General features: G+C 42.6%; 1 long non-coding RNA gene across 1 annotated transcript in view; it reads left to right on the plus strand.

Annotated features, from left to right (window-relative positions):
- LOC121675868 overlaps positions 1–13,136 on the plus strand; it is a 131,655-nt gene that overhangs the window by 24,015 nt on the left and 94,504 nt on the right. The window contains exons 4-5 of the long non-coding RNA XR_006020255.1: positions 11,202–11,221; positions 12,388–12,450. This is a non-coding gene — a long non-coding RNA (uncharacterized LOC121675868). The remainder of the gene's footprint in view (positions 1–11,201; positions 11,222–12,387; positions 12,451–13,136) is intronic.

Genomic DNA, 13,136 nt, shown 5'->3' on the forward strand with positions numbered 1-13,136 from the left:
CCTTCCCTCCTTCCCTCCTTCCCTCCTTCCCTCCTTCCCTCCTTCCCCCTCTGTGCTGAGGTGTCACAGGACACTCTGAAGTACTGCCTAGGTGCTGGAGCAGCTTGAGTCCAGTTCCTGTGTTTGCAGAACTCCTGTAAAAGTGCAAGGCCTCCTGCTGTTACAGCGTGTCCTATGGCTGCTCGGACAGGGAGGTTATGGATATGAATTGCTGGCACGTCTGGAGGCAACACAACCATTTGCTTTTTTCCCCTGCCAGTTCTTTTCCTTTTCTTGTATTAAATTGTGCTGATAAGTCCCTGCAGGCAATTACACCTGTATGTGGCCAGTGTAAACAAAGTGGAAGGTCAGTGAGGTGGAACATAAGGTCAGCTGAGACAGGTATTTTTTCTGCATCTTACAGGTATTATTGCCTCTGGTTCACAAGGGAGATTGATTCATGCTGTAATCAGCAGTGAGCTCCTCCTTGCATTCCATTACCAGTCCTTCACAGCAATGATTTTCTTGCTTATTTCTCTTTTTGTTACTACTATCTGCATTTTTTAGCTTATGACTGGGAATGCTGGAATCTTCAGAGGTCCATGACTGCTTTTGCTGCATGACCTGACCCTTAGAAGTGCTGAGACTTAGAAGCTGCTCTTGAGCCCAGTGGGAGGTTTTGTTGCCCATCATTTCTGAAATGATGTTACTTCCCAGAAGCTGTGATGCCTTCTGCCACAGCAGCATGCTCTGTGTATTAAACAGCATTTTTCCTGCAGGGAATGTAGGTAGCAGTTACCCACAAACCTGCATCTCGTGGTGTAGCAGACATCATTCATTGCTTCAGTGGTCTGGTTGAAGGGTGCTGCTCTTACATCTACCCAGGCCCATGTTACAAACTTAGGAAATGTCTTGATTTTCCGTCAGTTTGAAGGATACATCTGTATTTTGGAGAAAGTATGGGCAAATGGCTCTGTAAAAATAAACAGCATGGGAAAGGATGCAGGTAGGGTAAATCCATCTTTTTTACCCCACAGCCTTTGGGATGGTTGTAATTGTCACTGTCAGGATCCATTGCAGGGTTAATGCTCTGCTTAGGTCCTGCTCCATCCTGCTATGGCCAAATAACAAGAGAAGCATCTTAGACAGCAGAGCGTCCAACAAGACTGAAAGGCAGCTGGTCCCAGTGCTGCCCATTTGATCCCTGAGTAGCTGCACAGCTTAGGAACACCACACGCCTGCCATCAGGCACAAACAGCAGCCTGCAGTGTCCTGAGTGTCTCTTACTTTGCTTTTGACAGAGCAGCTGTCTTTTCTGCTGTCTGAAGAAAATAGCTTTTGCCCTGATTAATAAACATGCAGTGAAGCCACCTGAACATTTAAGGGGAATATCTTTTTTGCACTTCCCCACCTGCGTCCCTGCTGCTTGACAGCACTGAGCTGCATCCTGTCCTTCTGCTTCGCTGTGCATCTGAAACAGCTCTCCCTGGGTAGCTGCAAACTTCTCTCTTCTCAGCAGATGAATAAAACATCACGGCCTTACGTAAAAAGGCCTGCTGTGCTTTCTTAATCCTCTGCTTATTTATTTACTTATCTGCGACATGCATCACTAATAGAATTTAAATGTTATATTCAAGACTCATGGTAGGAAGGTTTGGTTTTTTCCCCCTTGGTGACTGGCTCCTGAATACCACAGGGAAATATTACAGCATGTATTTTATTATTCAAGAAGATGCTGACGTAGAAGTTCCCTGATTCATCTTCCACCATTTCTCTGATGCTCAAGAAGTTTCTTGCCTGCAGCCAGTGTGATAAACCTTAGAGAGTTACTGTTACAATGCATGAGATTATACAAATACATTATTATAAACCAGTGATGTTTTTTGGGTAGATAACTTACCTCATGGTCTCTGTCAGAGTGAGTGAGTCTGTGCTCTTAGTCTTTGAAATGCTGAACGCTGTTATTCAAAAGGAGAGTGCTTTTATTACCATTTTATTACCATTTTACCTCAGATGTGACGAATGAATCACAGTGGGTTTCTTAGGATGTGCTGGTTCTTGTCAACAAAAGCAAAACATGGTTCATCATGGCAAAGCTAGACTGACCCAAAAGCCTTAGTCTGTATTTAAGAGCAGGATGATTAATCCAGTAGGTAATTGATACATGTTTTAATGAGGGAGTATGGCTAATGTCAGGTGAAATCTCCTCTGGTTCCTGAATGCAGGAAGTATATATGCTATTAATGGTTTGGGCTAGAGTATTTTGATGTTTGGCTGAAGGTTTGTAATTTTTTGGTGGAAATTTTCTCTCTTTTGCTGTCCAAATTTTATCACCAGCTCCACTTGACTCCTCTTTGATTGTGTCTATCATGACAAAATTCAGAGAATGAGCTTCTGATCTTATGGAAATCAATGAAAACATCCTGTTGCCTGCAAGGATACAGATGTTTCACTTGTATGCATCTCTGCATCTTACACCAAGTAATCACATATTTTGTTCAGCTATTTCCTGTAGTTTTCTTGTCCCTGGAGTTTTCCTGTTTCTTTGTCATTCTGCCCATTTGCTCTGTCCTAAAAGTAGGTTTATATATTTTATGGCATATCCTGTGTCTTTTCAGGGACATTCTAGTCCAGTTTTGTCCCAGATAGCATAAAATTTAGGTAGGAGATCCAGTTTCAAAAGCAACCTCAATTAGTAAAGGTCCAGGCTACACATGCTCCAACATGCAGGGAGGAGAAATCTTACTGAGACACATAGAGCTGAAAAAAAGTGATGACACTGTCCAGGTTTGGGTCTGACTCCTCAAGGCCTTCAAAAACATAGTTTTTGTTGCTTTTGGTACTGTAAAAAATGTGTGTTTGTGTATGTGAGTGTGTATATATCTATACGGCAAAAGGCAGGTTTTGGTCCTAAATATGTAAAGGTCATTTACCAAAAGGATGGTGTTAACTTCTTTTGGAAATGCAGGCATGAGCCAACACAGGAGGGCCAAAGCAGAGCAGCTGGTGGCTAGGCTGAGGGATCTTGCCTTGCTTCTGAAGTCATTTGGACACAGAGGAAGATTCCCAGATCCCTGTACCAGCATTAGGGCAGAGGCAATTGGAGCACAGCCCTTTTTGCTGGGTGCACGCCTTGCTCTTTGTGTACTTATCAAGTTGTGGGGTTTAATGATGTTAGACTTTGAAAACACTTGGCTTGGCAATGTGTGTTTGTAAGCTGTGGAGATGTTTAAACTGAGGCCAAGCAAAGTGCAACGAGAGGTTTTGTTGGACCAGCTCTGATTTGATAAGGAGAATGAGATGACTAAGCATGTGCTAAGCTTTAATGCTACTCAGTGCATCATCATTTCGGTTGTGTCAATGTTTCCATTATAAATACCTCTTCTCAGGGAACTCAGCTGCACATCTCATTTGGGGCTGGAAAATTCCATTTAGAGAATGCTATTAATTATTTAAAAATACACATTTGCTTTCTAGGTCAAGATTTTCAAAGTAGAAATGTGCAGTACTCGGCAGGAGACAATTCAGAGGCCTGGTTTTCAGGTGGTCACTAATGAGAAAAATAATCCTCCCTTTCTGCCCATCCCATTTTCAGATGCAGCTGCTCTAGTTAAGTTTTTGGAGTATTCAAAACTGTGTTCTATTTTTTATCCCTCTCTTACTTCTTGATGATGACAACCAGAAGCTTGAGAGGGGTGGGTTGATTTACTTGTCATTAAGAAATAAAAGGCCTAAGATCAGAATGTGGCTTGGAGTAATATTTGAACTTCCTGTATAAAATAAATGGAGATCACTCTCTTGTGCCTTGTTCTGCTGTTTGCCACTTCTGCCTGACTGTCCCAAGGCAGTGCTATCTGTTTTATTAGCTTCGTCCACTTGATGTGAGTTCTGCCAAAGACCAGGGCCTCCCAAGTCTCATGCAGGGTGGTCAAGGCTTGTGCTGTTCTTCCAGAACTGTGTGCATGTCCATGTGCTCCCTCACAAAGAGGTGACTGCCCACAGACAGCACTGCCAGCGCCGAGGTTTAGTACCTTCTCACCTCTTTGTGTTCCAGACCGAAAGGACAAGCCCAAGAAAGGAGGGGAATTGCATAAGCACTTGCTCCTGGCAGCACAGCAGGTAGCTGGGCACATGGCAGGCATTGCTAAATACCAGTGTCTGGTCAAACCATTACAGCTGGTTAGTTTACCACGCTGTATGTAACTGGAGAATCATTTCACTGGCTGTGGGTGAGCAGGAAACCCCCTGGCAGACAGTGGCACTGTGGGATAAGCTACAAAGAACTCAGTGGAACTGATTTTATGACATGCATCGCATATTTTTCCCAAGCAGCAGAGAGGGGCTGTAATCCCAAACCACCAGAAACAGCCCAGGCAGTGTTTCTTTGTGTGCAGCAGAAGCAGATTAGCAGATGGCATTTTCTGTCCTTAATCTACAAAACACATTGAAAATTCAGAAACAGATCTGTGTGCCTTTAAAAAGACAATATTGTGCCTGGTAAAGTGTCTGTCTCTTTGCCCAATGGCGTTTGTTTAAAATAAGGTGCTAGAAGAAGTCATTAGTCAATATTTTTAGGAACAGCCTTCCACAGCCCCATCCAAAAGTTCAGTATACTACAAAAAGTTCTTCTTCAGGGTAGCTGTAAAAGAAATATTTGCAGCTTGACAGATAAGTCTGTAGGATGCTATTTTGCAGTGGGCTTTGAGACCAGAGTAGCAGTGTGCTTGTTTGTATATCCCATACTGTGAACTCGATGCCCAAGCACTGACACACAGCTGTCTCCCTGGTTTTTTATGGCTTTAACAGGCTACTGTAAAACTAGCAGTGAGATTTTATCAATTCTGATAAAAATAACACATGGGGTTTTGCAGTGTGCTTTTCTTGTCTCCAGTGTGCATTCTGGAAATCTGTAGCAGTATCCTTTGAGAATTGTGGTCAGTAGCCTCAGGTGAGGCTGCTAAAAGTAAAAGATGGGTACTGTATGATTTGTTTCTTGGGCAGTAGCTGAATTAGATTGATACCTTTTCCAAATCTAGAGATTTCCTGTAGTTCAAGATAACACCTAACAGAAAATGCAACGTATTGCTCATCATGGGTGATGTGTTATGTTAAGCGCTGTGCCAGGGAAGTGCAGGATGTCACTCCTTGGAATGGCAAGGGGCTGATAGGCAAGACTTGCCTCAGCTTAAGAGCCAAGAGGAAGCTTGAGTCAAGACAGCTGAGGGAAACCCCATGCATAAGGGAAGAGGAGTAAAGTCAGCTCCAAGGAGGTGGGAAATGCTGCTGTCAATGGGAACAGGTCAGTGTGCTGAGAAGTCCTGGGATCAAAACCACTTTCTTCTGCTCTTGGTGCCTTTGACTCTCAGTCACACAAAATGGTGAAGAACACAATGTAAAATACTGTTGGGGTTTATAATGTTGTTAGTGTGTAGACTAGAATTGTTGCTAGAGTTTATTGTCTCAAATAGCAAAAAAACCCATTTGAAGCAGAATCATGAAGCTAACACTATCTAAACCCTTATGAGCTTGTCTCTCCTAAATTTGAAATAGCATTTCTCATTTTGACTTGCAGTCTATGCAGGGCACTTCTTCAGTTATTCCTGAGAATAATTATCTATATTTAGGAGGCAAGTCTGATTTTCCTCTGAAATAGGAACTGGTTTTGGAATTGGCATGGCGAGTCTCTGACATTTTGCTTCAAGGGCATTCCAGTCTCAGTTTTTCCAGATGTAACCCAATGCACTTAGAGCTGGAGAAAATTTATTTTTATCTTTAGTACCAGAGGTTTAGCTAGTCAATGCAGGTTTCAAATTGCTTTACTCTCACAAATGTTCAGCAGGACTTGATGGCTTGAATTCTCCTCATTTTGATTTTGGTAGGTTGTTCTTTAACTCAGCAACATAATGAAAATGGTCAGCTGCTTGATGATTTTTCTTCAGATGACCAGTTTGGGATTAGTCCTATAAGATTAAGAAAGAGTATTCTTATGCTATAAATCATATAAAGAAAAGAAGTCTTTGTGGTGCTAGGCCCATGTGTGCATTGAAAATTGTCAACGTACATTATATGTTTTATTGCTTAGATAAATGCTTTATTTAGGACTGAAACATGGTTCTTGTGTTTTGAGAGTGCATTTATTTAAGTGATGCATGTAGAGCTGTAACTCCTGACAGAGACTTTTGCCTAAGCAAGGCATCAGGGGAAGCAATTGCTGGCCTGGGCAGTGAGCTGACCATACAAACCAAGATGAAGAACTGAATATGAAGTCTCTTTTATTCTCTTTCTCAGAAAGTGGATGAGAGGTAATACTATGTGACATTGATGTCTGAGGCAGTGGAGCTGGAACTGAAATTTAACAGAGGCAAATGCAGGGTCCTGCACCTGTGGAGGAACAACCCCATGTGCAGGCTGAGGGCCAACCTGCCGAGAAGCAGCTCTGTGGAGAGGGACCTGGGGGTCCTGGTGGACAACAAGGGCCAGCAGTGCCCGTGTGGCCAAGAAAGCCAAAGGTATCCTGATGTGCATTAGGAAGAGCATTGCCAGCAGGTCAAGGGAGGTGATCTTGCCCCTCTGCTCAGCGTGGTGAGACACATCTGGAGTGCTGTGTCCAGTTCTGGGCTCCTCAGGGCAAGAGAGTTGCTGGAACAGGTCTAGTGGGGGGCTATGAAGCTGATTAAGGGAATGGAGCTTCTCCCTTCTGAGGAAAGGCTGAGGGAGCTGGGCCTGTTCAGCCTCAAGAAGAGATGATGGAGAGGGGGCCTTACCAATGTCTGTCAGTATCCGAAGGGAGGGTGCCAAGAGGAAGGATCCAGGCTGTTCTCTTACCAAGCAATAGGACAGGAGGCCACAGGCAGAAATTGATGCACAGGAAGTTTCACTTGAATATAAGGAAGAACATCTTTACTGTGCAGGTGACCGACCATGCCCTGGGACAGGTTGTTCAGAGAGGCTGTGGAGTCTCCCTCACAGAAGATATTCAAAAACCTGAACACAATCCTGTGCCCTGTGCCCTGTGCTCTGGGATGACCCTGCTTGAGCAGGGAGGTTCAGCCAGATGACCCACTGTGGTCCGTTCCACCCTGAGCCCTTCTGTGATTTTGTGTGATTTTTGTGACTGAGCAAACCAAGACCATGGGCATATAAGGTGGTGTTCCTATGGTTTTGACTTGGCTGCTGAAGCGGATAACTAACTTCTCCAGAGAGCTGGGAGCTCTGGGATTGCCTCTGATGGGCTTGCAATGCTGGAGAGGTTTTAGGAAGAGAAAAAGGCGACCCTAAGGAATTGTCTCCAGAGAGCAAGGTGGTCGCTGTACCCCAAGAAAGGCTAAAACAACCCCAAATGCTCAGGTCTTAGCAAACTTCATCTAGGAGACAAGTGGGAATGGTGGAGTCCTGATCTTGTCATTCAAGAATAAAGACAGCACAAAGGGTAGGCAGAAAAATACCCAAACTGTGGGCAGCAGAGTGAGAGGTGTTGGAAACAATCCAGTTTTATTTTAAACGCAAGGAGAATGCCCCAGGGAAGGTAGCACAGAGCACCAGGGTCTCTTCCAGTGCTGTGTGGCCCCAGCAGCACTAATAAACAGTGACCATGGGCTGGCAAGGTGTGACCAAGGACAGTAGCCACCCTACAGGATGGAGAAGTGGCAGTACTCTACAGACCACTTCGTGCACAGACCCCCATAGGGATCATCCACAGGATTCCAAGGGGGAAAGGCTTTTGGGAAGAGCTAAGAAAATCTCCAGTTTGCAAAGTTTTGCAAATTACTGGATCTATTCAGTGTCTTATTTCCCTTCTGTTTAATGAAGGGAAAGATGCACATTATTTTGGCATGTTCTTGTCACATGTTTTTGATAGATATAATATGAATCTTAAAAGATGACTGTAAAGGGAAGGGAGATTAGAAAAATGAGCTGGGAATTAATTCTGGGTTCTGTTTCTGCTTCTGCCACTGGCTTTCTACATGACCCCAAATGAATAATTACATATGTAATTTCCATAAAAATAAGAAGGAGAATCCAGACCCTCATTGCTCAGACTAATGTGGGAGTAATGCTGTCCTTCCACACTATTTAGCTTAGTCATGCCTCAGGGCAGGCAGGGGACATCTCACAGAATATGTTTGTCAAGGCTGCTCTTGTGTGTTTTTACTGTGCTGGATGTGGTCTGGAGGCTGCAGAGCACGCTGCAATAAAAATAAACCTTTATTAATAATAAAAAGGAGTTCTGCTGCAACCAAAGAATTCATTAAAGATTAAGCTGGTATTAGTGGAGAGGGTGTGTCTGTGCTTTATGTGCATTATTCATGGAGACCCTCTCCCCAGAAATACACCATAATTATTCCTAACTTTTCTCAGAGGTTTGTTTTGCTGTCTTGTGATAAAATCTCAAGGTCATGAAGGAGACACTTCTAGTGATGCTCGTGCAATTGACTTTGTAAAATTTTATTTCTGAGTGAGGTGGTGCTAGTGGAAAGGGTGATAAATTTTAATTTCTATTAAATGCTGGTGCACTGGCTATAACTGTCGAGTAGCACCTGCACAGCACTGTTGGCAGGCTTGCTAATGGATTAAAGGGAGCTGATGTCATGGTAGCTACAGAGTGGAGATGCAAGCAGAACGTGTAGTTTTCTTGTCCAGTACGGGAGTGCAGACCAGTTGCCAAAAATTCTGAAGAAATGTGAACAGTTCATCAGTCTGATCATGTTTCACACACATTTTTCAACTTCAGGAGTTTAGGGCCAGATCCAGTGAAGAATAAAAGGAGTGTGACAGCTGATGGCTGCATCAGAGGTGCCCAGGCAGGTGTGTAAAGGTAAACCCAGAGGAAACAGTCATGGAAAACAAGAGCAAATAAGATTTCAAGGAAAAGAGTGCAGCTGGAGGTGTGTTGGGAGGTGGGCAGCTCGAGGAAGGTGAAAATGAGCTGCAAGTTGTGAGCTTTGAGACAGGGAGTGAGTGACTTCCATGACCTGTTTCAACACAGCCCAAGTAGTGGGAGCTGCCATGATGCACTTCCAGGACAGAAGCTCCAGGGAGCTGCAAGTGTAGATGCTGTGTCTTTTTAACAACAAAAAACTGTTTAGGTTTTTTTTGGTGGGTTTGCTTTGGTTTATGCTGTGTGGCCCTCTCACCTTGTACGTTTTTTTTTTTCCTCCTTAATTCAGTAATGCATAGAAAGTAATTAAACTCCCTTGCAAAGAAGCACAGGACTTGGAGATGCAGGACTTTGGTTTCACTGGCTGTGATAAATTCTTTTGTGACCTGGGCCAAGTGATTTTTTGGGGTGTGTGCCCTATCTTGCTTTTGGGGATAACAACATGACTTAGGTTTCTGGAGCAGGTTAAACATTGGTATTTGGGACATATTGTACTAATGATACGTGAGTTCTTTCCCAACAAACTTTAATTCTCTTAGATTTCAACTATCCATTCTTTAATGGCCAAAAGGCTGTCTGAGAAGCATTATGATGCTCATTTGTACCACTTGACAAATCACAGTGTTTGGGTTTTCTGTTAATAAGAGAGAAAAAAATGTATGTCTGTCAGATGATTGTGGTGCTTAGATAATCTCTTCCTTTGCTGTTTTTCAGCGCAGTGTTATAATTAGTCCTTCACATTTTTCTCATTTAATTCATCCCTCACTGCATGCATCTTATCATGCACCAGAAGCAAGTTGAACCATTAATTAATTTGAGCCATTTCAGAGAGCTGAAGGAACTCATTTAACTGTCTTTTCCCTTTGAATTCAGAGACCAAGCAGATAGTACCTGCTTGCTGCCTTCAAGTGAGAGCAGTCTCTGGCAAAATTCTTCACCTCAAGTGAACTTGCAGACATGTAATTTCTTGACTGGCATCTGCCATTTAATACCTAAATTCCCCATCTAGAAATGCAGAAGACTTCACTATGTTATTACCGCCGGCCTGGGCCCTAGGGTACATCACCGTGCCCCGCAGCCATAGGGAGGAGGAGGAGAGAAGATCCAGCAGGCAGGAATCGTGCAGCAACATTGATTTATTTAATTATTTTACAAACTCTTTTATAGACTTTTTTCTTCATAGTCTAATTGGACAAAGGACCAGCAACCCCTTGGGGGTGATTGGCCAAAATCCTAAAACATCCATTGTCAAAATATTTATCTACTATACCATAAACAAGACTTTCCAAGGTTGCAGGTGGCTTGGGTGTTTACATTCCCTGCTACCTCTTCTGTGTGAGAGAAAAATCTCTCACGGACTTAGAAAATAGCAAGAAAATCCTTGCTAGCAGCATTTTTCTATCTACACTATGTATCCTGGATTGTGTATGGATTAGCATCTGTGTCTCTGGATTCTACTTATACTACCTTAACATGTTTTATAATTCACATATGGACATATAGTGTTTTTAAAAAACAACCATCAACCTCCTAAATAGTGTATTTTATTGTAATTTCTTTATTTGGTGCTGAGTACTTCTTACAAGCATTTCTGTGGACATGCAAAGAATACCTGCTGTTCCTTGCAAGATGGGTTTTTAATCCTGCCTGCATTATGGATAAAATCCTTGTTTCAGTCAGGAAAACATCCTGCTGCAGATATTGGCCTCAGCACCAAATACTGGGTTACAAACAATCAATGCAGTATGGGAAACAGAGGTGTAATATGATTTTTCAAAGGTGTGATATGAATCTTCAAACCAAGGCAAAATTGACATTCTGTAATCTGACATGTTAAAGCTAGATCATCAGGAATTAATGAAAACCTAAAAATGAGGAGGGGAAACTTTGAAAGACATTCAGATACATCGCAGAAAATCCAGGTAGCAATTCTTCTGTCCTCCTCCTCAGATCTGAAGGCACACTCAGCTCACTTGGCCTTCACTCTGGTCTAAAACAAGTGTACTCCTAGCTGGCTATCAGAGCCATGCCAGTGCCAGTGTAACCTCTCCCCTTGTTTTTATACCATCATAAAGAGCTGCAAGGTAAAAGGCACTGGACACTTTCCCCATGTTAGTACTCATTTGGTTTTCCACTTCTATTTTTATCTGTGGCCAGTTTCTCATGGCTGTTATATCCAACTTGACAAGTGCTGACATTCTTCTCCCATTCTTCAGACAATGCTGTGAATGTATTTATGTAACTGTCTCTCCTGCTCTGTGTCTTATTTTATGGTTTGATGGATGGGACAATTTCAAAATTATGGGATCCACAGTAATGCTGCTTTTGTTGCCATTTTTTTCAGGTCTCCCCGACAAATTGCAGGTGAGTGTTTCATAATCAAAATGCTTTGGAAATTCTGTTGACTGATCACTTTTAAACAATTTGATTATTGCTAAATTCTGTGAGACTCCAGTGAAGTTAAAAGCAATGGAGAGTGTATTGCTATTGGAGTGGCTTTGTGTTCAGCATGACTTGCATCACACTTGACTACTTTTCAAATATGTCATCTGAAAAATACTCTTGCAAATTTCTGATTCCTCCTTCCGTGCTCTGGGAAGTAAATAAAGATGAATCTCACGTGCCTTGTGCTGGTGCTCAGTGCTACCCATGAGCTCGTTGTCTAGAAGAATTTTGGGCCCAAGTGTCAAAATCATCGTATCTGCAGAAATTTACAGGGCCACTGGGAGTTTTTACCTGTTCTGATAATTCTCATGGCTTGTAGCAGAACTGTTCACTGAGCCCTGCACTGCAAGGATAAGGTGTCCTGTGTGTTTGGGAGTACAAAAGTGTTTGTCCAGGGAGCTCGCAGCGTGGCAGGCAACATAAAAGCCATAATAAAACCACCCTTCCACCATATTTTGTTCCTCCTCAGTTATTTTTTACTGTCAGAATGAAATGTGGTGTCATAAAGTGGATCTAACACTGTAAATGAGGTTCAAACACCACACAATGACTTCTCTTGATTCATACATTACACTCTCATTAAAACAATCTGATGCAGCACTTGCATATGCTGGGCAGGTTTGCTAAAGGTGGATATTTACAGTCCCTGCATTACTCCTCCTTTGCTGCTGCAATAAAATAAAATGCAATTACTTTAGCAGTCCTTGTATCCTGAAGAAGCCATTAAATGTTAACTAAAATAGTTTCTTTGCTGTCTTTAATACAGGTTTGGAATAGTTTTGCTAAGGGAGGAATGTTATTTTTTCCTCAGAGCTGTGGTTATGTCTAAATAAAAACACTAAATATGATCATCCTTTAATTTGTGTACCAGACTCAGTTTGAAATTGAAAGGATGGAACTTCTTTTGATGGGAAGAAACAGCAAGTGCCTGGTCCTGAAACTGGGTGTTGCTGAACTCTAGGAAAGGGTTGTACATGGACATAGAGTTGAATTTTGCAGCTCAAACCTTCTTTATTCTGTACAGAGCTTCCTAACTAATCTGATGGTCAGCTTCTCAAAAATGTTCATCATTTGCTTTTGTACAGGCCTTCATTTGGAACTGTGAATGTGCAGTAAAGAGCTTGACTGAGTCATTTGGGAAACCAAATGTAAGTCCTTTAATCTTATATTCCAAACTTTGCCTCCCCCTTCTCCTCTGAACTCTTTGTCAGCTGCTCAAATGAAGTTTAAAGTCAGGGAGGGCTTTGTGGATGTGAGTGAAAGGTCTGGATTCTAAAACACCTATGCAGGCTTAGAGCAGAGTTTAATCTCTTCATCAAGAACTCTGAATTTGACTTGCCTTATTTTTCTGGACTTTTTATTAAAAGAGCTGGTGTAATTTTTCCTTCTGTAGCACCCCATATGAGGAGAAACTCAACTCATAAATAAGAAGGGAGAAATGCCAATGTATCAGTGCAAAACAAAACCTGAAGAGCTGTGTCTGTGCTTTGCAAAAGTAGCAGATGCCTTGTGAGTGTGGAGCCCAGTCTTGCACTTCTTTGGCATTCAACACCTGCCACTGTACTCTGGGAATGATTATGCTGCACTTTCAGATGCAGGAAACCTTTCAGGCTGCCTCTGTGATAGTGCCAATCAAGTGATAAATATTCCATGCTGAAAATACTGTAGGTGCTTCTCATTCACCTTGCTTGCAGGAAGCAGATGGGGTAGTTAGCGTGGGTCTGGCACCTCTCTCTCCTTCTCATCAGCACCTTGTAGTTTCCAACAGCTGCCAAAATAGTAAAAAGGTGAAAAGCTTCATCAGAAAGAGTGAAATCGATAGGGTTGAGAGGCT

Source organism: Corvus kubaryi, unplaced genomic scaffold (assembly GCF_017639235.1).
Source record: "Corvus kubaryi isolate FWS band 111438036 unplaced genomic scaffold, C.kubaryi_AGA036_p1.0 76, whole genome shotgun sequence".
Taxonomy (NCBI): domain Eukaryota; kingdom Metazoa; phylum Chordata; class Aves; order Passeriformes; family Corvidae; genus Corvus; species Corvus kubaryi.